We start from the raw sequence: 24,455 nt of genomic DNA on the forward strand, positions 1-24,455 counted from the left end.
CGGGGTGAGGGAGCAGAAGCACTGAATAAATTGTCTTTATACCTCTAAATATCATCATGTTTAGTGAAGCGGCACGCCGCGAGGCGGCTATCGATATTTTTAAAAGGAAAGGCGATTCCCCAGAAAAAGGATAGTGGTGGCATTGGTGCAACATATGAAGTGGATGAATTGAAAACCAAACTCCTAAAGCTGGAGAGGCTCTATGAGAGAGAGACCAGGAAGTGGTGGGAGGCTACGTCCCTTCAGAATTATATTGATGTAGAGCGTGTAATGCGTGGGCTACGGATCTACACAGTTCCAGCTTACGAGAATCCAGACCCGTTATTACTGAAAGAATGGGCAGATCATGCTGCCAACTCCTCCAAAGGAATGCTAGCAATCCTGGTGCTATTTGCCTGGATTGACCGGGCAGGGGCGTTATAGGAAATTAGTATCTTGGAAAGCGACATTACCACCCATGAAGACAAAAGTAGAGTGGAAGAATTTACCACAGGAATGAAGAAACGGCTTTTCAGCTATGAACTAAAAATTAGACAAAGGTAACACGAGAAATTTGAACGAGATGCCAGGCACTATGAGTTTGGGAAAGTCCTCACATTTGTGATAAGATTTGATGCACCACGTCAACAACTATAAAGTAGCAAGAATTGAATAAGTGTGGAACAACGGGAAACATCTGAATCGGATGTTGCAGATACAGAACAATCCGGCGAGGAAACTGGTACACGATCAGGTGGCAATGAACCTCCGACTCCTTGTCACAAAGAATTTCGTCTGATAAGACAGACTTGGGGCAGAGGAGGAAGAGGCAAACCACCGGACCAAAAAAGAAACGAACAACGAGGAAGGGCGGCTGGTGGAAGCGAAAGCAACACCTCACCGCGTGTCACACAGACCAAACAGGGGACCAAAACACCTATAATGGAAATTCTTACCATAAAAATCTGACCCCAAGTAAATTGACTGAAATAGAAGAGTCAGTACTACGATTAGGACTCACTTTTTGTCCATCCAAAAGATTTGAATACACACAAACTAGAATTGATCTTTTTAAATTTTCCAGGAAAATTAGGTTGCACATGTTCTTCAAACTCAAAGGGCTGAGAAGTCAAGTAAGACCAGACCAAATCCAGGATGTAGGAATGGATTTACTGACAGTGAATGATTTGAAAACTTTGGTATCCTAGAGGATCTGCAAGAGGAGGAGAATCCTCACAGTGAAGATAGAGCCACTGACATAGCTAGAGTGGAACATCTAGGAGTGTCACAAGAGAGTCTGAGAAGCCCTTTTAGACTTGTGTCTAAATTTATTCCTCAAATGCCCAATGACGCTATCGACATATATACGGACACAGTAACAAAGGATTTGATGAAACTAAGAATCTAAAAGGACAAACAAGACATAAAGAGTAACCTCACAAGAAAACAGGAAAGCAGTGAAAGGTTTACAGGAAGACCGAATGATTGTGTGTAAACCATCTGATAAGGGTGACAATATTGTGCTCCTAACAGCAGAGAACTTTTGCAAGGAAGCGTTCAAACAACTATATGACACCTCAAGCTATATGCCAATTGAGATGAAGGAATATGAGAAGAGTGTGGAAGAATAAAGACGTCTCATTGGCAAATGGAAACAAAGAGGCTTGCTGGACAATGAAGAGTATACCTTCCTAAACTGCAAGCATCCACGCATTCCGACCTTTTACCATCTCCCTAGAATCCATAAGGACCAGGTCAATCCACCTGGTCATCCTATAGTTTCCTCACAGGGAAGTCTGACTAAAAATATGTTGATATTTGTGGATTACTTCTTGTTTGAGTTTGTTATGGAATTGGTCTCCTATATACAGGACACCAAAGACTTTTTGAAGCGGATTGAAGGGGTGATATGGGAGTCCGATTTTATGATGATCACATGGAATATTTTTAGTCTCTATACGAGAATTGATCACAAGAATGGTCTCGAGGCTGTCAAATATTTCCTAAATGATCACTCTTTGAAATTCATTGAGCACAACACTATGCTGATAGAATTCGTTGATTATTGCTTGACCAATAATATTTTTTTATTTCAGGATCAGCTGTTTAAGCAGATAAGGTACGGCCATGGGAACTTGCTTCGCCCCCAGCTATGCAAATCTTTTCGTAGGCTGGTGGGAGAAGCGGGTGGCCTGGTCAGATACCAATGATGAGTGGACCAACAGAATGATTAGCTGGAAGAATAGCCACAAGGTCTTATCCTACAATATACCAGGTCTTGAGATCCCAAAGAAAATCTGGAAGTTTATGAATTGTAATACCAGTCACACGGTATACTGTTTAGTATGTCCCTGTGGATTAAGGTACATTGGCAGCACCATACATCCAACGAAAGTGCGGATTTTGGAACATCTCAGGGCCATTGCCATCAAGGATGTTACATATCCGGTGGCTAGACACCTTGAGAGCCACCATGAAAGCAACAGGGATCTGTTGCGATTCTTCTGCTTGGACTGTGTATCCAGGGATATACGAGGTGGGGATAGACATCTAATGTTCCGCAGACTTGAGTCAAGGTACATCAAAGATATACAAACAAAGATACCCTTTGGATTAAATAGTGGGGAGGAGCTGGCAAAACATTTATAAGATAAATTGATTAAATCTCAGAATATGCACACCACAATTGAATAATTAGGGGGACTGTTTATTAATTGAAATGAGGAGGCATCATATTTCTTTGTGTACATATTATTTAAGATGTTTTTGAAGCAAGGAGACATGTGCTTGTTATGCCAAATAATGAAATTAATCAGCACATGGAACATGTGTGGCACCACAATTATTTGGTGCCATCTGCCCTTATAGGGCTGAATATTGTGCTTCTTTTCAGTATGCAACAGGATGATTATGTGAATTTAATATGTCACATTGCATGTTTCAAGATGGCCGAAACCATAGCTATGAGGATGGCAGTCCCTTTTCGATGTTGATGCACTGTATTGACCAATGAATTTTGTATTTAAATGACGCAGTCTCGGGCCGCCCGCTGTTATTGAGAAAGGTGGTTGCCAAAACGCGTCTGCGTGTATTTCCACCCCAATAAAATCTGGGTGGACTGCTCCTCTGAGTGCTGGTATTATTTATACCTTGCAGCTGAGATGTCGCCTACGCGCATCATATCACCGTCCGAGAGTGCAGGAACTGAGGCGGAATCCCCATAGCATCATATATATATATATATATATATATTACCTACTGGCGGTAGGTAGTTATAGTTAGGACCAAGTTTCCATAGGAAGAGCATTATTTGTTTTGCTTTAACTTTGGTGTCGTTTGATGAATCTTCATGAAATTTTCCAAACAAATTCTTTGTTCATATCAGCTCCTATGTAGAAGGTTTGGGGTTGATTCATCAAGGGGGGGCTGAGAAAAAAGGGGTTTCCTAAAACGTGTTTTCTCCATGCAATTTCCATAGGAAACTTTAGACAAGGCTTCAGGTCGAATGGGTGAACGGAATTACCCCAAATTGGGCAGGGAGAAGGGTCTTGGTCTAGAAAGCATGCTTTTGTTTATTTGGTGTGAATCCGTTCAGTAGTTTTGGAGAAATATCGAAATTTACATATATCGATATTTGGGAATTCTGCCATCTGATTGGCTGAGGCGTTACGAGCACAAGCTTGCTGGTTATTGGCTGCAAACGTTTGCAACTAGGAAGTGTTGGCAGCCATTTTGTGATTCCGTTGAAGCCAGTAAGGGGAAAAAAGGGCAAAAAAAGTAGGAAAGAGGAGGGTAGGAGCGCTGTGAGCTCTGTGGGGTGGTTAGGGTGTGCTATACAGGGAGTGTGAAGCAAAGTATTCACCCTTACTGGTGTGAAAGTGCTGTTTTGCCTAGAGTGAGATGGTGCTGAGGTGAGGTGCCGGTACACTCGGGGATGAAAACGTGAGCTGATTGCTGTAAACTGATGTGCTCTGGGCGCTGTAGCATACTGGCCACTGTAGCATAGCTGTGCAAGTGGTGTTAGTATGTGTTTAGACTATAGCGCTGTGAGCTCTGTGGGGTGGTTAGGGTGTGCTATACAGGGAGTGTAAAGCGAAGTATTCACCTCTACCAGTGTGAAAGTGCTGTTTTGCCCAGAGTGAGATGGTGCTGAGGTGAGGTGCCGGTACAATCGGGGATGAAACCGTGAGCTGATTGCTGTAAACTGATGTGCTCTGAGCGCTGTAGCATACTGGCCGCTGTAGCATAGCTGTGCAAGTAGTGTTAGTATGTATTTAGACTATAGCGCTGTGAGCTCTGTGGGGTGGTTAGGATGTGCTATACAGGGAGTGTGAAGCGAAGTATTCACCCCTACCGGTGTGAAAGTGTTGTTTTGCCCAGAGTGAGATGGTGCTGAGGTGAGGTGCCGGTACACTTGAGGATGAAATCGTGAGCTGATTGCTGTAAACTGATGTGCTCCAGGCGCTGTAGCATACTGGCCGCTGTAGCATAGCTGTGCAAGTGGTGTTAGTATGCGTTTAGGCTATAGCGGGAGTGGGAAGCAAACTACTCACCCCCGGCGGGCTGAAGACTCGAATGGAGTGTTTTAGCAAGCAGGAATAAATAAATAATCGTGAAGAATATAATGCAGAATGTTGCAATGCCACAGAAGACAAATGGTGAAATCAAGTGTGTATAAGAAAGTGGCTGTGTGTAATAAAGCGATGGAGTCTGCAAGTTATATAAAAAGTGTCTTTATTTAAGTGCCATAAATGGACCCACTGGTGCAAGAGCTAAGGCATCCAGCTGAGGCAAACTCCAACCGCTTCTGCTGTATTCAAACCTAAGCTCCTGCATCAGTCAATTCCACATTACATGTTACAGTTCCATGTGACATAAACAATACCTATTAGACATGAATGAGTAAATTCTATAATGAAAATAAAGGTAGGATACGATTACCACACTGTGCCAACCAGTTCCTAAACAATGCCGTGTTTTTTGATCTTGATCGCCAGCTCGTGAGCAGAGGCTGAGGATGAGCTAATCTGTGTGAAAGGGCTTCGTGGATAACAGGCAGGCAGAGAGACGTGTGCACAAAGAATAGACATGGTTTCAAAATGGATGTCGGGTTTAGGCTAATTTAGCAAGTAAATGGCGTATTTGCATAGGCCATACATCACCCATCCCTGGTTAGGGTGGAGATGTAAGGGGCAATAATGAAAACAGAGTTCAAATGTCTAAGCATACTTAGAAAGTTATTATATAAAAATAGTTCAATTGAAGTATATTAAAACATTTTATAGGAAAAAGTAAAAAAAAGTTGGAAAAAAACAATCCAAGAATAAAGTGAATTTCTTACAAGTCTTGGAGATTTCAGTCCGGAAGTTCTTCAGCAGCTTGAGATGCGTAATATTCCAAGAGGCGATTGTTGCCATCGTGTGAGAAAAGTGAAGCGATCCAATTGATATCCTCCAAGGGACAGTAATGTGCCTCGAATGTTGGAGTGGCAATTTGAATTGGGAGGCAATCTGCGATGTTGTCAAAGGTCGCACTTTGCAGGAGATCTTTCATGGCTGTGCAGAAATCCCATTCCGCAAGGATACCCTTTTGCGTTGCATCCGCCATTGCTCCACTGCCCGAACAATCAAGTTCATGGTTTTCAAGATACTCTATTACCAGCTGGATATCGGGAGCGATTGTTGGGATGTTGGCAAGGCATAGATCCATTCGCCAGTCGAATGGGCAAGTTTTGCAATAAAAAGATGGTTGGACGCAGATTGCATATGTGTAAATAAATGTCATGTTGTAGCTGGCTCCGATAATAGATAGAGGCAGGCAGCCGAAAAGTTGTTCCATTTTTTCACGGTATTGATGTAGCTTCGTGTAGAGGCGTATTCTGTCAGACATGCTTGTTACCACAGGGAGCGCAGCCATTTTTTACAAGCAAAAATAGTAGTAGGATGGCCGCAAACAGAGCGAGAATAATGGGCACTGTTTGTGTTATTCCAGAGATGATCTAATGACTGAAGTCTGGTATTATACCAAAACCAGTTTGAAAGCCTGTGACAAGGCCGGAGGAGACAGTGTTAAAAAAGTGTGCCAGAGCTTAAATGTCAGATGTGTTGAAAATTGTGTAAAAATTCAGAAAGTGTAATGGGAGGTTTGTATTTAAAAGGGACTGTATTTTACTTGAAGTTCGTGCAATCGGCAGTCGATAAATTACTTTTGCAGAAGTGAGGGACACTTCTGTTTGAAACAAAAGCGCTTTCAGTTTGCTTAGTTTAATAAAATCTGTCTTCAAAGTAGGTATTGAAGACCAAGTTGAACTTTGGGAGTTACTTTGTGTGGGTGGGAATAGAGATTGCCACATGAAGTTACCCAGTTTGAAACAGTAAGGACATACGGTATGCCAGCTCACATTCCGTAGCATTCCATGTTATTGAGAAGCAGATAACTGCCGTTAGAAAGCTGTGTGAATGTTGGTCTGATTATGGGAGTTGGCGTGCTTTTAAGAAAGCACGCAAGATTGGGGGCTGTAAGCTTACAAGCGTCGTGCAGTTGGACATTCTTGCATAGTAATGAATGACTGCCATTGTGGTCGCACTTTTCACCTGTGAGAAAAACTTCTGTACCTCTTTAAGACAGCGATATGTAAATGGGAGAAACCACTGCTCATAAATAAACGAGCTATCTTATATAAGCACATACAACATGACAAACAACATGTACACCTAGCAGACACAATGACACTACGTACTGTGGGAAACGTGTCTAGCCATGTACACAAACCAAACATGGCCTAGCACCTCTGCCACACAATGCAGAATGCGGTGAGAGATGGGAGCAAAGTATGTGCGAAGGTGGCAAGTGATTCTCGATTATAAAAGTATACAATGCAAAGTGTTGAGGGGATGTGCCGGACAGACTTGAGTATGCAGAGCACAGACATGTACATGTCGACATACACTGATGGTCTATTGAGTGAAGTGGACAGTGGACGCAACCATGATAGTACAGTCGGTAGGGAAGATTACGAAAACATAGCGCGTACGTGCCCCCTCCCCCCCAAATCTTTAACGTAGTGGGCTGGCTCGGCGTACTCAAGGCTAGCGTAGGGGTATGAATAAAAGGCACGTTTCTATGGGTGTGGTTCTCTTCCGGAATGGCAAACATGTCTGCCAGGTCTGCGCAGCTTACACCGCCACGAGGCTGATGCCGTGAGCGAAGGTGGCTGCGTGAATAATGCTCTCAGCCTCCTGGTACCCAGAAACCGTCATGGCCGCTGCGACGCACATATGCCCCACAGTTCACCTTTTGACACCGCCGTATGTGAAAGAGGGCCTACTACGTGCTGGCGGAAGCTTTTGGGCCGAGGTCTGCGAGCACGGAAGGCTCCTGAAATCAATGCTGGCTACCGCGACACAGGAACACAGCGCCCAGCCTGAGGCCCAGCACCGTGGAGTGCTCTGTATACTACTAACACAGTAGTCCAATAGGTACCAACAGTGGAACGGTGTCTTGATCCCACAATGGACGATGTTAGAACTGCATCTGAGAGTGGAGATGAAGGTACACCCTTCGACCAGGTGCAACCAACTCTAGGTCCCAACAGTGGAACGGTGTCTTGATCCCACAATGGACAATGTTAGAACTGCATCTGAAAGTGGAGATGAAGGTACTCCCTTCGACCAGGTGCAACCAACTCTAGGTCCCAACAGTGGAAAGGTGTCTTGAGCCCAGAATGGACAATGTCTGTTATTACCTGCTGCTTGGTTTTCACAGAACTCCGTCCGTTGAGGTGCAACAGACTCTGTGCTTCCGTAGCTAATTGCTGCACATGATCATTGGGCTTGGCTGACTGCAGTCGCTGGAGTACACCGTGGTACAGCAGGTCCGAACAGTGAAACAGGGTCTTGATCCCACAATGGATGATGTTAGAACTGCATCTGAGCGTGGAGATGAAGGTACTCCCTTCGACCAGTTGCAACCAACTCTAGGTCCCAACAGTGGAACGGTGTCTTGATCCCAGAATGGATGATGTCCATTATTACTTGCTGCTTGGTTTTCACACAACTCCCTCCGTTGAGGTGCATCACACTCTGTGCTTCTGTAGCTAACTGCTGCACATGATTATTGGTCTTGGCTGACTGTAGTCGGTGGAGTACACTGTGGTACAGCAGGTCTGAACAGTGAAACTGGGTCTTGATTCAATGATTGAGGATGTCAGAAGTTAAAGTCTGTGGTGATTTCTGTGTACCCCCTCCGATCAGGTGCAAGCAACTCCGTGCTTCCGAATCCAATGGCACGTGGCTGTGAGGCGTTAATGACCACTGCCTCTGACCTACACTGCGGTCAGCAGGGCTCACAATTCAGATCGAGTGGTGAATGTATAATTACAGAATCCAGTAGGCAACTAACTACAACATCTATTGAAATATACACAATATCCTTTTAGTATACTTGCTTGAAAAACTTTTTTTAGATGAGTTATAGGTTTAGTACAATGACCAAATTCTTCTTGGTGGTGGAAAAGAACACTGAATAACAGTCTACACTGTGGACAGCAGAGATCACAATTCGAATTGTTTTGATTTATTTATGGCAGAGTTTTTTGTAATTTATGTTGTATTTTGTGAAGAGGAAGTGAGAAAAAATATTCATGAAAGACTGTGCTGACTACTGCCTTCAATTTACACTGCAGACAGCTGTGTTCACAATTCAGATCAAGTCGCCATTGTAGATGACGCAGTCCTGTAGGCAAAAGACATTGCTCCAGTGCGCTCTGTCCACCCACGCGTACGCATCATCGCAGGCTCCGCACACAGTTTTTGTTGCTTCGCGTATGACAAACTGGGCAGCTCAAGTCAACGCCACGTGGCTGTGGGCCCTTGCTGACCGCTCTATCTGGCCTACACTGCAGACAGCAGTGCAGTGTTTACAATTCAGATCGAGTCGCTATTGCAGATGAAGCAGTCCTGTAGGCAACAGACATTGTTCCTAGTACGGCTCGCCCGCAGCACGCATCATCACTGGCTGTGCACATGCTGAATGCTTTTGATGTGGCTGTCTGAGTGCGCTAGAACTGATGGACCCTTTATGATACAATCTTTTTGTGTATTATTTCAGATCTACTGCCTGTATCTCAGTATATCACATGTTATGGTTCTTTTCCGATAGAACCTTTTGTGTATTATTTCACATCTACTGTCCCTGCCTTACTGCAGCACAAACTCTTGACCCTTTTATTATTGAATCTTTGTGTGTGATCCAATGATTAATGTTGTAGTTGATGCTAGCAGCAACCATTCCCTGAGGGCTGGTTTACACTCACTCCACATGCATCCAGCACAGACGTTACTGGATATGTGACCCTGGTAATAAAGAGGAGTCAAGTGCACGTGCCCGTACCCACTCTTACTATCTATCTGTGTCCGTGTGTTCATTATCTATGCATGATACTGCCCCTGGGCCGTACCACATTACATTGTGCTGTGGACAGCGTATGCAACCATGTTACCTCTGGCAGTGGGTAAAACCTCAGGTATGTAACTTTTAGGTGCATGGCTATCACAGGTGGAAGGCTACTTTACAGAGCATGAATATTGATGAAGATGATGGTTGCATGTTGTGTGTAGTGTCAGATATGTGTACATAGCAAAAAGTTTTCAAAAAAGCTCTCTAAGCAGAAGAGGAGTCTCTCATCAAACGCTGTAGAGAGAATTATTAAAATGGGTGGGGTCCTCCAACTGTTACAATGGGAAATGTTATGACCCAATCAAATGCTTTTTTTAGGGTCACATGGCAATCGTGCACCGAGTGCACAAGGAGGCCGCACCCAACGCGATTTTAAGAAAATATATGTACCATAATATAAGTTTATTACAGGTAGAAATATATAAATGTTTAAAATATTTTAGATAATCGCTTGCTCTCATATACACTTTAAACTTATTTAGATATAGTTTTGAGACATAAAAGAAAATGAGGGAATGGCGTACCCGGCACGACACCATACGTCTATGACGTAACACAGGGCCTGGCAGCATGCACTCGTCACATACGCCACGCACAGTGGGCGCGACCCCATACGTACATGATGTAACCCGCGGCTTCGTACTGCGTACCCGTCGCATACCAAAGTAGCAGCTGGCACGCCACATACATATATGATGTTACGTGGGATGCGGTGTCACGAACCCGTCGGATACGAAGTGCGCATCATTTACGAGCTTAGCAATATGGCGGATAGGATTCGCGTGCTGATGGAGCTTGGTTTTTTTGAAGATATAAAACATTACATAATTTTTTTAATTATTTAAAAAAGGATAATAGAGTTACAAAATATTACAAAAAAAAAGAAAAAATATAGGTTTTATAAATATAAAAATATGAAATTAACATTTAAAAAACCTTTGAAATTCACTGAAAAAACCATAAGTTTTACAGACATTATAGTTAGGAATTAGCCTTTAAAAAACCTTTGAAATTCACAAAAAAACCATAGGTTTCAGGGACGTTATAGTTAGTTGGACATTTGACTCATATAAAACCAGAGAAATTCGCCCGTTATAGTTAGTTGAGCTAACTATAAATTGCGCGCCCGCAATGCACTGGTGATTACGTCACATATTACATCACTCACTAACTATAATGGGCGAATTTCTCTGGTTTTATATGAGTTAAATATCCAACTAACAATAACATCCCTGAAACCTATGTTTTTTCAGTGATTAAATATATATATATATATATATATATATATTACCTACTGGCGGTCGCCAGTAGGTAGTTATAGTTAGCACCCTGTTTTCACAGGAAAACCGCAACATTCTATTTGGAATAACTTTGGCGCCGGTCGACGAATCCTCGCGAAATTTTCAAAACTAATGCGGCGCTCCGCTCCGCTCCTACCCTGAAAGTCTCGGGGGGATTCGTCAAGCGGGGGCTGAGATAAAAGGGGGGTCCCAAAACGCGTTTTTCCCATGCATTTTTCCATAGGACCTTTAGACACAGCTACAGCCCGAACGGCTGAACAGAGTTCCTTGAAATTTGGCAGAGAGGTAGTCTACAGGTCAAGGAAGTGCCTTTTGTAGGTTTGGTGTAAATCTGTTCAGTAGATTCTGAGAAAATTGCCTTTAAATCAATATATATATCTGAGCCAGCTTACGATGCGCTTACGGTGCGCTTACCGTACGCGCACGCCGCCGTGCGCGAGCGCGATTCTGATTGGCTGTTAGATCTTAGTAAACATTCAAATCGGTCGAAACCAGGAAGCGGCGGCCGCCATTTTCTCTCTCGCAGTCTGAGAGGGGGTTAAAAACCAAAGGCCAAAAACATGTAAAGGGGCTGTTTAGACAGCTCCTAAGCACCTAGCCATGTTGAGGGAGTCCTCAAAGATCCCCCAAGGCCAAAAACAGAATTTTAATTTTTTCGATAATTTCGCCCATGTGCAAATGGTGCCTGAAGGGCACCATTTGTGCATGGCATATTCCATATGTAAAAAATTAAAATATTACCTTTCACAACGAAGCGCATCATATGTCCTCCATGTGCGCACGGTGCGCAAAGCGCATCGTGCGTACATGGCCCATCTAGCGTAACGTGGGCACGAGGTGCGCGTAGCGCACCGCGTGCCCACCGTGCGTGCACGGCACTAACTGCGTAAAGTGGGTGCGCGGTGCGCGAAGCGCACCGCGTGCTCACTGTGCACGCACGGTGCGCGAAGCGCACCCTGCGCGCACAGAACAAACTGCGTTAAGTGGGCGCGCACACCACGAATGGCGTAAAGTAACTTAGCATTTAAAAAACCGTACAAATTCACTGAAAAAACCATAGGTTTCACACACGTTATAGTTAGGAATTAGCATTTAAAAAACCTTGCAAATTCAGTGAAAAACATTAGGTTTCACACATGTTATAGTTAGCTGGAAATTTTACTGATAAAAAACCAATGAAATTCCCCCGTTATAGTTAGTGCAGGCAACTATAACTCACGTGACCGCAATCTTCTGCTGATGCTAATACTGTATTTAGACACTTATTTGCCCATGTCTTCTTCCATTAAATTTTAGCTATACATATATTACAAATATTTTTTTTTCATAAAGACACATATGTCATCAGCAGAGGATTGCGGTCACGTGAGTTATAGTTGCCTGCACTAACTATAACGGGGGAATTTCATTGGTTTTTTATCAGTAAAATTTCCAGCTAACTATAACATGTGTGAAACCTATGGTTTTTTCACTGAATATATATATATATATATATATATATATTATCTACTGGCGGTCGCCAGTAGATAGTTATAGTTAGGACCCTGTTTCCATAGGAAATCCGCAACATTCTATTTGGAATAACTTTGGCGCCGGTCGATGAATCCTCGCGAAATTTTCAAAATAGGTGGGGCGCTACGCTCCGCTCCTACCCTGAAAGTCTCGGGGGGATTCGTCAAGCGGGGGCTGAGAAAAAAGGGGGGTCCCAAAACGCGTTTTTCCCATGCATTTTTCCATAGGACCTTTATATATAGTTAGGACCACGTTTCCATAGGAAATCCGCAACATTCTATTTTGAATAACTTTGGCGCCGGTCGACGAATCCTCGCGAATTTTTCAAAATAGGTGGGGCGCTCCGCTCCGCTCCTACCCTGAAAGTCTCGGGGGGATTCGTCAAGCGGGGGCTGAGATAAAAGGGGGGTCCCAAAACGCGTTTTTCCCATGCATTTTTCCATAGGACCTTTAGACACAGCTACAGCCCGAACGGCTGAACAGAATTACTAGAAATTTGGCAGAGAGGTAGTCCTCAGGTCAAGGAAGTGCCTTTTGTAGGTTTGGTGTAAATCTGTTCAGTAGATTCTGAGAAAATAGCCTTTAAATCAATATATATATCTGAGCCAGCTTACGGTGCGCTTACGGTACGCTTACCGTACGCGTACGGTGGCGTGCGCGAGCGCGATTCTGATTGGCTCTTAGATCTTAGTAAACATTCGAATCGGCCGAAACCAGGAAGCGGCGGCCGCCATTTTCTCTCTCGCACTGAGAGTGTGGATTAAAATACAAAGCACAAAAACATGTAAAGGGGCTGTTTGGACAGCCATGTTGTGGGAGTCCCCAAAGATCCCCCAAGGCCAGAAACCGAATTTTTATTTTTTCGCTAATTTCGCCGATTACACTTACCGTACGCGTACGATAAAAAAATATATAAAAAAAAAAATTATCCACACTCTCCCCACCCCGTGTGCAAATGGTGCCCGAAGGGCACCATTTGTGCATGGCCTTTATCAGGTATGAAAAAATAAAATATTACCTTTCAAAACAAAGTGCATCATATGTCCTCCATGTGCGCACGGTGCGCGAAGCGCATCGTGCGTACATGGCCCATCTACGCGCACCACGTGCCCACCGTGCGTGCACGGCACTAACTGCGTAAAGTGGGCGCGCGGTGCGCGAAGCGCACCGCGTGCTTACTGTGCGCGCACGGTGCGCGAAGCGCACCGTGCGCGCACGGAACGAACTGCGTTAAGTGGGCGCGCACGCCACGAATGGCGTAAAGTAACTTAGCATTTAAAAAAACGTACAAATTCACTGAAAAAACCATAGGTTTCACACACGTTATAGTTAGGAATTAGCATTTAAAAAACCTTGCAAATTCACTGAAAAAACCATAGGTTTCACACATGTTGGGCGGCGGTCCGCCGAACCTGCACCACCCCATAATCGGGGGCCGCGTGGCTGATATCTATCGAGCTGCAACGTGGAGCACAGAGGAGGGATTGAGACTGGTCGCTGCTGGTGGCGGCCCATCTGAGGGCTTGAAAGAGTGACAGACATTAGTGCCACCATATGACACGGAATCAACCTGGACTGCGGTTCCCACAATGCCCCACTGTCATGTGACAGGCCCATCCAGGGGCGTGGCATCAACATTGTGAAAACGGGGCCAGGTGCACGCAATCAGCTAAGCAAATGCCTCTGAAGAAGAAAGGAATCTTTTGAAACGCGTCAGGCTCACTGCCAAACTGACTGTCTGATTGAAGCTGTCAGCAACAGACCGGTTGTACCCTGTAAATAAAGGTTTGCCACCTACCTTTGTGTTCGAGTGCTGTTCAAGCATGGGCAAGTTGGAGCAATGATATATATATATATATATATATATATATATATATATATATATTACCTACTGGCGGTCGCCAGTAGGTAGTTATAGTTAGGACCCCTTTTCCATAGGAAATCCGCAACATTCTATTTTGAATAACTTTGGCGCCGGTTGACGAATCCTCGCGAATTTCTCAAAATAGGTGGGGCGCTACGCTCCGCTCCTACCCTGAAAGTCTCGGGGGGATTCGTCAAGCGGGGGCTGAGATAAAAGGGGGGTCCCAAAACGCGTTTTTCCCATGCATTTTTCCATAGGACCTTTAGACAGGGCTACAGCCCGAACGGCTGAACAGAATTACTAGAAATTTGGCAGAGAGGTAGTCCCTAGGTCAAGGAAGTGCCTTTTGTAGGTTTGGTGTAAATCTGTTCAGTAGATTCTGAGAAAATAGCCTTTAAATCAATATATATATATCTGAGCCAGCTTACGGTACGCTTACCGTAAGCTTACCGTACGCGTACGGTGGCGTGCGCGAGCGCGATTCTGATTGGCTGTTACATCTAAGTAAACATTCGAATCGGTCGAAACCAGGAAGCGGCGGCCGCCATTTTCTCTCTCGCACTCTGAGGGGGGGCTGTAAACAAAGGCAAAAAACATATAAAGGGGCTGTTTAGACAGCGCCCATGCACATAGCCATGTTAGTTGAGTCCTCAAAGATCCCCTAAGGCCAAAAACGGTAAATTTTTATTTTTTGAAAATTTCGCCGATTACGCTTACCGTACGCGTACGGTGCGCTTACGCTAAAAATTTTAATAAAAAAAAAAAACACTCTCTGTGCATGGCGTATTATTGTCATCACTTACAAATTAAATTTAACAGATTACCTATCACAAGGAAGCGCATAATATGTCCTCCATGTGCGCACGGTGCGCTACGCGCACCGCGTGCCCACCTTGCGTGTACGGCACTAACTGCGTAAAGTGGGCGCGCGGTGCGCAAAGCGCACCGCGTGCTCACTGTGCGCGCACGGTGCGCGAAGCGCACCGTGCGCGCACGGAACGAACTGCGTTAAGTGGGCGTGCACGCCACGAATGGCGTAAAGTAACTTAGCATTTAAAAAACCGTACAAATTCACTGAAAAAACCATAGGTTTCACACACGTTATAGTTAGGAATTAGCATTTAAAAAACCTTGCAAATTCACTGAAAAAACCATAGGTTTCACACATGTTATAGTTAGCGGAAATTTTACTGATAAAAAACCAATGAAACTCCCCCGTTATAGTTAGTGCAGGCAACTATAACTCACGCGACCGCAATCTTCTGCTGATGACATATGTGTCTTTATGAAAAAAAAATATTTGTAATATATGTATAGCTAAAAATGTATGGAAGAAGACATGGGCAAATAAGTGTCTAAATACAGTATTAGCATCAGCAGAGGATTGCGGTCGCGTGAGTTATAGTTGCCTGCACTAACTATAACGGGGGAATTTCATTGGTTTTTTATCAGTAAAATTTCCGCTAACTATAACATGTGTGAAACCTATGGTTTTTTCAGTGAATATATATATATATATATATATATATATATATATATATATGAAGTAGAATCGTCTCAAGGTAGGAATTCGTAGGAAACAGACGAAGCGAACCCAATTGATGGTGCAATATTTTTATTTAATGCCCAACACCACCGCCGCCAGATATATATGAACAAAGTAATCCTGCTTCACCAGAGACCTCCAACTAAGAAGGCACGGACACATGGCTGTTGGAATGAGGCAACTTTTAATGTTTCAGGCCACCCTCAACCCTGAACAACGAGAGATGCTTTTTGGCTTCAGGAAGCCTTTGCCAATCTGAAGGGCGCCAAAATAAGGTTAGTATAAATAGTCACTCTCCCTTGAGGCTTAGGTAAACATGAAAAATATACTACTTTGCTTTTGAACACAATACCTCAAAGGACACATTCTGCAACATGCTCAAAATGCTTTCAACGGTGGAGCATCTGACATTGTGTAATTAACATAATGCTATTAAACTGCTTGCATGCTGTGCCGTAAAATCGAAAATGCATAAATGAGTAAGTGTGCCTAGAAACTTGTGTATAACACCCATGCAGCCTTAATGGGAACATACTGTATGTAAACATATGGCGCCCATCACTCGTTTGCTATCGCCAATGAATAAAAACATATAATATGTACAATATTTAAAACACTCGACCCTGCTACATGTCATGCAAATAATCACCATTAGGCAACCATTAACCCAACTAGTTGTGCTGCTCTACTTGGCTGCCAATTGGTATGCTGCCCTTAGACATCATCTACGGAAAGCGTATTTCTGACTGTTTGCTGCTGATATCTGCAATACATCAGGAATTCCTGACGTCCAAAATGATCACCCTCGCCCTTGTACTCCAGGACATCCAACGAAGAAGGCACGGACACATGGCTGTTGGAATGAGGCAACTTTTAATGTTTCAGGTCACCCTCAAATCTGAACAACGAGAGACGCGTTCCGGCTTCAGGAAGCCTTTGTCAATCTGAAGGGCACCAAAATAAGGTGAGTATAAATAGTCACTCCCCCTTGAGGCTTAGGTAAACATGAAAAAAATACTACTTTGCTCTTGAACACAATACCTCAAAGGACACATTCTGCAACATGCTCAAAACCTATGTTTTTTTCAGTGAATTTCTATGGTTTTTTAAATACTAATTTCTAACTATAACGTCCCTGAAACCTATGGTTTTTTTCAGTGAATTTCAAAGGTTTTTTAAATGATAATTTCTAACTATAATGCCCCTGTGATTGGGCATACCCCAATCACAGGGGTATGCCAACTTATACTGTACCCTAGTGTATGTAGGTGTTTTCACTGTATGCTAAGTGTCTTTCAGGATAGCACTGGCTCCGGGCCTGGTTAGTCAGAATCAGTTATCACCAGTACCAGTCAGCAAAAAGTTGGGGGAACAGGATGACTTTGCAACAAGGCCTCTTTCTGCACCTCTGTTGGTTCTTTCTGCATATCTATTGCTTCTTTCTGACCTTTATTCGTCTTCCTGGACTTCTGTTACCTCTTTCTGCTTTTCTCTTGCTTGTTTCTGCACGTTTCTTCCTCTTTCTGCACATGTCCTACCTCTGTAGGAATAATTAGAAATTAGCATTTAAAAAACCTTTGGAATTCACTGAAAAAACCATGGACTTCCCCTGTAAGGCCCTAGTACATAATAGGGCTGGGGGATTAAAACTACCTCTAAGTCAGAGGTGCAGAAAGAGGCAAGAGAAGTGCAGAAAGAAGCAACAGAGATGCCGAACGAGGTAAGAGAGGTGCAGAAACAGGCAAGAAAGGTGTAGAAAGAAGGAACAGGGGTGCAGAAACAGGCAAGAGTGATACAGATATTTGCAACAGAGGTACAAAAAGAAGCAAGAGCAGTGCAGAAAGAAGCAAGAGAAGTGCAGAAAGAAGCAAAAGAGGTGGAGAAATAGTGAAAAGGGTGCAGAAAGAGGCAAGAGGGATACATAAATTTACAAAAGAGGTGCAGGAACAAGGAAGAGAAGTGCAGAAAGAGGCAAGAGAATTGCTGAAAGAAGCAACAGAGGTGTAGAAAGAAGCAAAAGAAGCGCATAAAGAGGCAAGTAAGGTAAAGAAAGATGCAAGAGCAGTGCAGAATGAACCAACAGAGGTGCAAAAAGAGGCAAGGGGGTGCAAAAAGAAAGAAGAGAAGTACAGAAAGAGGCAAGAGAATTTCTGAAAGAAAGAACAGATGTGTAGAAATAAGCAAGAGAAGTGCAGAAAGAGACAAGTGAGGTACAGAAAGAAGCAAGAGCAGTGCAGAAAGAACCAACAGAAGTGCAAAAAGAGGCAAGAGGGGTGCAGAAAAGGGTAGGAGGGGTGCACAAAGAGACAAGAGAGGTATAGAAAGAGGCCGGAGGGCAACAACAAGAAGGAAGAGAAGTGCAGAAAGAGGCAAGAGAATTGCTGAAAGAAGCAACAGAGGTGTAGAAAGAAGCGACAGAAGTGCAGAAAGAGGTAAGAGAATTGCTGAAAAAAACAACAGAGGTGTAGAAAGAAGCAAAAGAAGTACATAAAGAGACAAGTGAGGTGCAGAAAGAAGCAAGAGCAGTGCAGAAAGAAAAAACAGGTGCAAAAAGAGGCAAGAGGGGTGCAGAAAAAGGTAGGAGGGGTAAACAAAGAGGCAAGAGGTACAGAAAGAGGCTGGAGGGGTGCAGAAAGAAGGAAGAGAAGTGCCCAAAGAGGCAAGAGAATTGCTGAAAAGGCAACAGAGGTGTAGAAAGAAGAAAAAGAAGTACAGATAGAGACAAGTGAGGTGCAGAATGAAGCAAGAGCAGTGCAGAAAGAACCAACAGAAGTGCAAAAAGAGGCAAGAGGAGTGCAGCAAAGGGTAGGATGGGTGCACAAAGAGACAAGAGAGGTACAGAAACAGGTCGGAGGGGTACAAAAAGAAGGAAGAGAAGTACAGAAAGAGGCAAGAGAATTGCTGAAAGAAGCAACAGAGGTGTAGAAAGAAGCAAAAGAAGAGCATAAAGAGGCAAGTAAGGTGCAGAAAGATGCAAGAGCAGTGCAGAATGAACCAACAGACGTACAAAAAGAGGCAAGGGGATACAAAAAGAAGGAAGAGAAGTGCAGAAGGAGGCAAGAGAACTACTGAAAGAAGGAACAGAGGTGTAGAAAGAAGCAAGAGAAGTGCAGAAAGAGACACGTGAGGTGCAGAAAAAAGCAAGAGCAGTGCAGAAAGAACCAACAGAAGTGCAAAAAGAGGCAAGAGGGGTGCAGAAAAGGGTAGGAGGGGTGCAAAAAGAGACAAGAGAGGTACAAACAGGCAAGAGTGATACAGATATTTGCAACAGAGGTACAAAAAGAAGCAAGAGCAGTGCAGAAAGAAGCAAGAGAAGTGCAGAAAGAAGCAAAAGAGGTGGAGAAATAGTGAAAAGGGTGCAGAAAGAGGCAAGAGGGATACATAAATTTACAAAAGAGGTGCAGGAACAAGGAAGAGAAGTGCAGAAAGAGGCAAGAGAATTGCTGAAAGAAGCAACAGAGGTGTAGAAAGAAGCAAAAGAAGCGCATAAAGAGGCAAGTAAGGTAAAGAAAGATGCAAGAGCAGTGCAGAATGAACCAACAGAGGTGCAAAAAGAGGCAAGGGGGTGCAAAAAGAAAGAAGAGAAGTACAGAAAGAGGCAAGAGAATTTCTGAAAGAAAGAACAGATGTGTAGAAATAAGCAAGAGAAGTGCAGAAAGAGACAAGTGAGGTACAGAAAGAAGCAAGAGCAGTGCAGAAAGAACCAACAGAAGTGCAAAAAGAGGCAAGAGGGGTGCAGAAAAGGGTAGGAGGGGTGCACAAAGAGACAAGAGAGGTATAGAAAGAGGCCGGAGGGCAACAACAAGAAGGAAGAGAAGTGCAGAAAGAGGCAAGAGAATTGCTGAAAGAAGCAACAGAGGTGTAGAAAGAAGCGACAGAAGTGCAGAAAGAGGTAAGAGAATTGCTGAAAAAAACAACAGAGGTGTAGAAAGAAGCAAAAGAAGTACATAAAGAGACAAGTGAGGTGCAGAAAGAAGCAAGAGCAGTGCAGAAAGAAAAAACAGGTGCAAAAAGAGGCAAGAGGGGTGCAGAAAAAGGTAGGAGGGGTAAACAAAGAGGCAAGAGGTACAGAAAGAGGCTGGAGGGGTGCAGAAAGAAGGAAGAGAAGTGCCGAAAGAGGCAAGAGAATTGCTGAAAAGGCAACAGAGGTGTAGAAAGAAGAAAAAGAAGTACAGATAGAGACAAGTGAGGTGCAGAATGAAGCAAGAGCAGTGCAGAAAGAACCAACAGAAGTGCAAAAAGAGGCAAGAGGAGTGCAGCAAAGGGTAGGATGGGTGCACAAAGAGACAAGAGAGGTACAGAAACAGGTCGGAGGGGTACAAAAAGAAGGAAGAGAAGTGCAGAAAGAGGCAAGAGAATTGCTGAAAGAAGCAACAGAGGTGTAGAAAGAAGCAAAAGAAGAGCATAAAGAGGCAAGTAAGGTGCAGAAAGATGCAAGAGCAGTGCAGAATGAACCAACAGACGTACAAAAAGAGGCAAGGGGATACAAAAGAAGGAAGAGAAGTGCAGAAAGAGGCAAGAGAACTACTGAAAGAAGGAACAGAGGTGTAGAAAGAAGCAAGAGAAGTGCAGAAAGAGACACGTGAGGTGCAGAAAAAAGCAAGAGCAGTGCAGAAAGAACCAACAGAAGTGCAAAAAGAGGCAAGAGGGGTGCAGAAAAGGGTAGGAGGGGTGCACAAAGAGACAAGAGAGGTACAAAAAGAGGCCGTAGGGGTAGAAAAGAAGGAAGAGAAGTGCACAAAGAGGCAAGAGAATTGCTGAAATAAGCATCAGAGGTGTAGAAAGAAGCAAGAGAAGTGCAGAAAGAGGCAAGAGAATTGCTGAAAAAACAACAGAGGTGTAGAAAGAAGCAAGAGCAGCGCAGAAAGAGACAATAGAGGTGCAGAAAGAAGCAAGAGCAGTGCAAAAAGAACAAACAGAGGTGCAAAAAGAGGCAAGAGGGGTGCAGAAAAAGGTAGGAGGGGTGCACAAAGAGGCAAGAGGTACAGAAAGAGGCAGGAGGGGTGCAGAAAGAAGGAAGAGAGGTGCAGAAAGAGGCAAGAGAATTGCTGAAAAAAGAAACAGAGGTGTAGAAAGAAGCAAAAGAAGTACAGAAAGAGACAAGTGAGGTGCAGAAAGAAGCAAGAGCAGTGCAGAAAGAACCAACAGAAGTGCAAAAAGAGGCAAGAGGGGTGCAGAAAAGGGTAGGAAAGGTGCACAAAGAGACAAGAGAGGTACAGAAAGAGGCTGGAGGGGTGCAGAAAGAAGGAAGAGAAGTGCAGAAAGAGGCATTAGAATTGCTGAAAGAAGCAACAGAGGTGTAGAAAGAAAGAAGAGAACTGCAGGATGAGGCAAGTAAAGTGAAGAAAAAAGCAAGAGCAGTGCAGAAAGAACCAACATAGGTGCTGAAAGAGGTGTGAAGGGTGTTGAAAGTGCAAGAGAAGTGCAGAAAGAGTCAACAGAGGTACAGAAGGAGGCATGTGAGATACAGAAACAAGCATGAAAGGTGCAGAAATGGAACAGGGGTGCAGAAAGAGGCAAGTGAGGAGCAGAAAGAGGCAAAAGATCTGCAGAAAAAAGCAAGAGGTGCTGAAAGAGGCAAGAGAGGTGCAGAAAGAAGCAAGAGAAGTGCAGAAAAACCAAGAGAAGTGCAGAAAGAAGCAACAGAGGTCCAGAAGGAAGCACAAGGGGTGCAGAAAGAGGCAAGAGAGTTGCACAAATCGGGAGGAGGGGTACAGAAAGAGGCAACAGGGGTGCAGAAAGAAGCAAGTGAGGTGCAGAAAGAGGCAAGAGAGGTGCAGAAAGAGGCAAGAGGGGTGCAGAAACAGTCAAGAGAAGTGCAGAAAGAGTCAAGAGAATTTCTGAAAGAAGCAACAGAGGTGTAGAAAGAAGCAAGAGAAGTGCAGAAAGAGGCACGTGGGATGTGGGTAGGGCAACAAAGGTACAGAGAGAGGGAAGACTAATGCAGAAAGAGGCAGCAGGGGGGCAGAAAAAGCAAGAGAGGTGTAGAAATAAGCATGGGAAGTGCAGAATGAAGCAACAGGGGTGCAGAAAGAGGCAAGAGAAGTGCAGAAAGAAGCAACAGGTGCCGAAGGAGGCAAGAGAACTGCAGAAAGAGGCAAGAGAGTTGTGGAAGCAGGCAAAAGAGGTACAGAAAGAGGGAACAGAGGTGCAGACAGAGGCAAGAGAGGTGCAAAACAGGTAAAAGGGGTGTGGAAAGAGGCAAGAGAGTTGCAGAAACACGCAAAAGGGGTGCAGAAAGAGGAAACAGGTGAGCAGACTGAGGCAAGAGAGGTGTAGAAAGAGGGAAGAGGGGTGCAGGAAAAGGTAATAGGGATGCAGAAATTTGGAACAGAGGTGCAGGAAGAAGCCCGAGCAGTGCAGAAAAGAACCAACAGAGGTGCCGAAAGTGGCAAGAGGGGTATAGAAAGAAGCAAGTGAAGTGCAGAATGAAGAAAAAGAGGTGCAGAAAGAACCAACAGAGGTGGAAAAAGAGGCAAGAGGGGTACAGAAAGTGGTAGGAGAGGTGCACAAAGAGGCAAGAGGGGTACAGAGAGAGGCAGGAGGGGTGCACAGAGGAAGACTGCAAAAAGAAGCAACAGAGTGCCCAAAGAGGCACAAAGGGTGCATAAAGAGGGAAGAGAGGTGTAGAAAGAGGCAAGAGAGTTGCACAAAGAGGGAAGGGGGTGCAGAAACAGGCAAAAGGGGTACAGAAAGAAGCAAGTGAGGTGCAGAAAGAGGCAAGAGAGTTACAGAAAGAGGCAAGTGAAGTGCAGAAGGAGGCAAGAGAACTGCAGAAAGAGGCAATAGAGTTGCAGAAAGAGGCAAGTGAGGTGCAGAAAGAAGCACGATAAGTGCAGAAAGAAGCAACAGAAGTGCATAAAGAGGAAAGAGGGGTGGAGAGAGAGGCAAGAGGGGTTCAGAAATAAGCAAGACAGGTGCAGAAAGAAACAAATGATGTGCAGAAAGAAGGAACAGAGGTGCAGAAAGAGGCAAAAAAAGGTGCAGAAAGACATAAGAGGGGTAGAGAGAAAGGCAAGAGAGGTGCAGAAAGAGGGAAGAAGGGTGCAGAAAGAGGCAAGATGGTACAGCAATAAGCAAATGAGGTGTGGAAAGAGGCAACAGACATGCAGAAAGAGGCAAGAGAGATGCAGAAAGTAGAAGAGATTTGCAGAATGAGGCAAGAGAAGTGCAGAAAAAGAAAGACATGTGCAGAAAGAAGCAACAGAAATACAGAAAGAGGCAAGAGAGGCGTAGAAGGAAGCAAGAGTGGCTTGCACACCATTAGTACCAATTTAACACCCACATTTAGCAATAAGTAACAGGTGACCATTCTAGGGTTGCAAAGGGCCTTCCAACACGTTGTAACACTTGTCGCTGCATTTTTGGTAATGTTGAGCTGGAAACAAGGCTTTTTTGTTTCAAATCTGCAGATTAGGGAACAGATGATGAATTGTGTGGCTAATGCGGAAAATGTATATTTATGCGAAAGTCGGTGCAGCCAAACAGTCGCATAATTCCAGTGGCCCTGCTCATACCTCTGACTAGGTCCAGAAGTGCTCCTCAGTGATTCCTTCGTTTTTTGACTCATTGAGTTCATAGTTGAGCTTCTATGGAAACGAGGAAGACTAAACCTGACATTACCACTCCATAACACAGACTACCATACCACATAATTACTCTTCATAACACATAATCCCACTCTACATAATTCCTATAAAATAAATACCACATACTTTCGATCCACATATTTTCACTGCACAACTTACCACATAATTCCACTGCACACAACGTACATCCACTGCACTCCGAAAAACATTTAAAAACTTTTACATTTACATTGCCAATAGCTCTAACTCTCGCAAATGTGAAACCTATAACATTGCAAACACTTCTTTAACTAGTAGTAGCAGAGTGGTGGAGAAAGGGTGCTGGGCCTCTGACCAGCGCTCAGGAACTCCGCTGCATAGGACTTACAGGAGGTACCAGGAGGGCTTATTGGCCCCCAAGTCCCTCAGGAGTAAATTGGACTTCTTCCCCATCCCGTACTCTGCCAGGAGGCGTGTTTGCAGAGTGGTGGAGAAAGGGGGGCATGGCTTCTGAAGACGTCTTAGCAATCCCACTGTGTGGGACTTACTCGAGATAACAAGAGGGGTAGTTGGCCCACAAGGACATTCTTGGGGGCCAACTGCTCCTCCTATTACCTCCAGTAAGTCCCACACAGCAGTATTGCTAAGTTGTCATAGCAGGCCAAGCCCTCTTTCCCCACCACTCTGAAAAACGCACTTCCTGAGACGCACTTGGATGGGGATTGAAGTCCCCTTCGCTGCTGGGGGTCCTTAGGGCCAACTAGCCTACCTGATACCTCCAGTATGTCCCAGATAGTGGGATTGCTGAAAACTCGACACAGGCCACGCCCCCTTTCTCCACCACTCTGCAAACGCCCCTCCTGGCACGTTCTAAGTTGGGGGATTAAGTCCCCTTGAATACTGAGGGTCCCTGAGGGGCAACTAGCCAACCTGTTACCTCCAGTAAGCCCCATACAGCTAGATTGCTGAGTGTGCTCAAAGCTCACGCCCCATTTTTACATGACTCTCTAAACGCGACTTGTGATGCACTGCTGCTCTAGGGATGAAGTCCACTTGTGTCCTGAGGTCCTCAGGACAAAAGAGGATCTCATTGCCCCACCAGCAGTGCGCCAAGAGGCGCATTTGCAGAGGAGTGTAAAAAGTGGCGTGGCCTTGGACCACCTCTCCGCAATCCAGCTGTGTGGCGCTTACTGAAGGTACCTGGTGGGCTAGTTGGCCCCCAGGGACCC

This window comes from Triturus cristatus, chromosome 1_2 (genome assembly GCF_964204655.1).
Source record: "Triturus cristatus chromosome 1_2, aTriCri1.1, whole genome shotgun sequence".
NCBI classification, from domain to species: domain Eukaryota; kingdom Metazoa; phylum Chordata; class Amphibia; order Caudata; family Salamandridae; genus Triturus; species Triturus cristatus.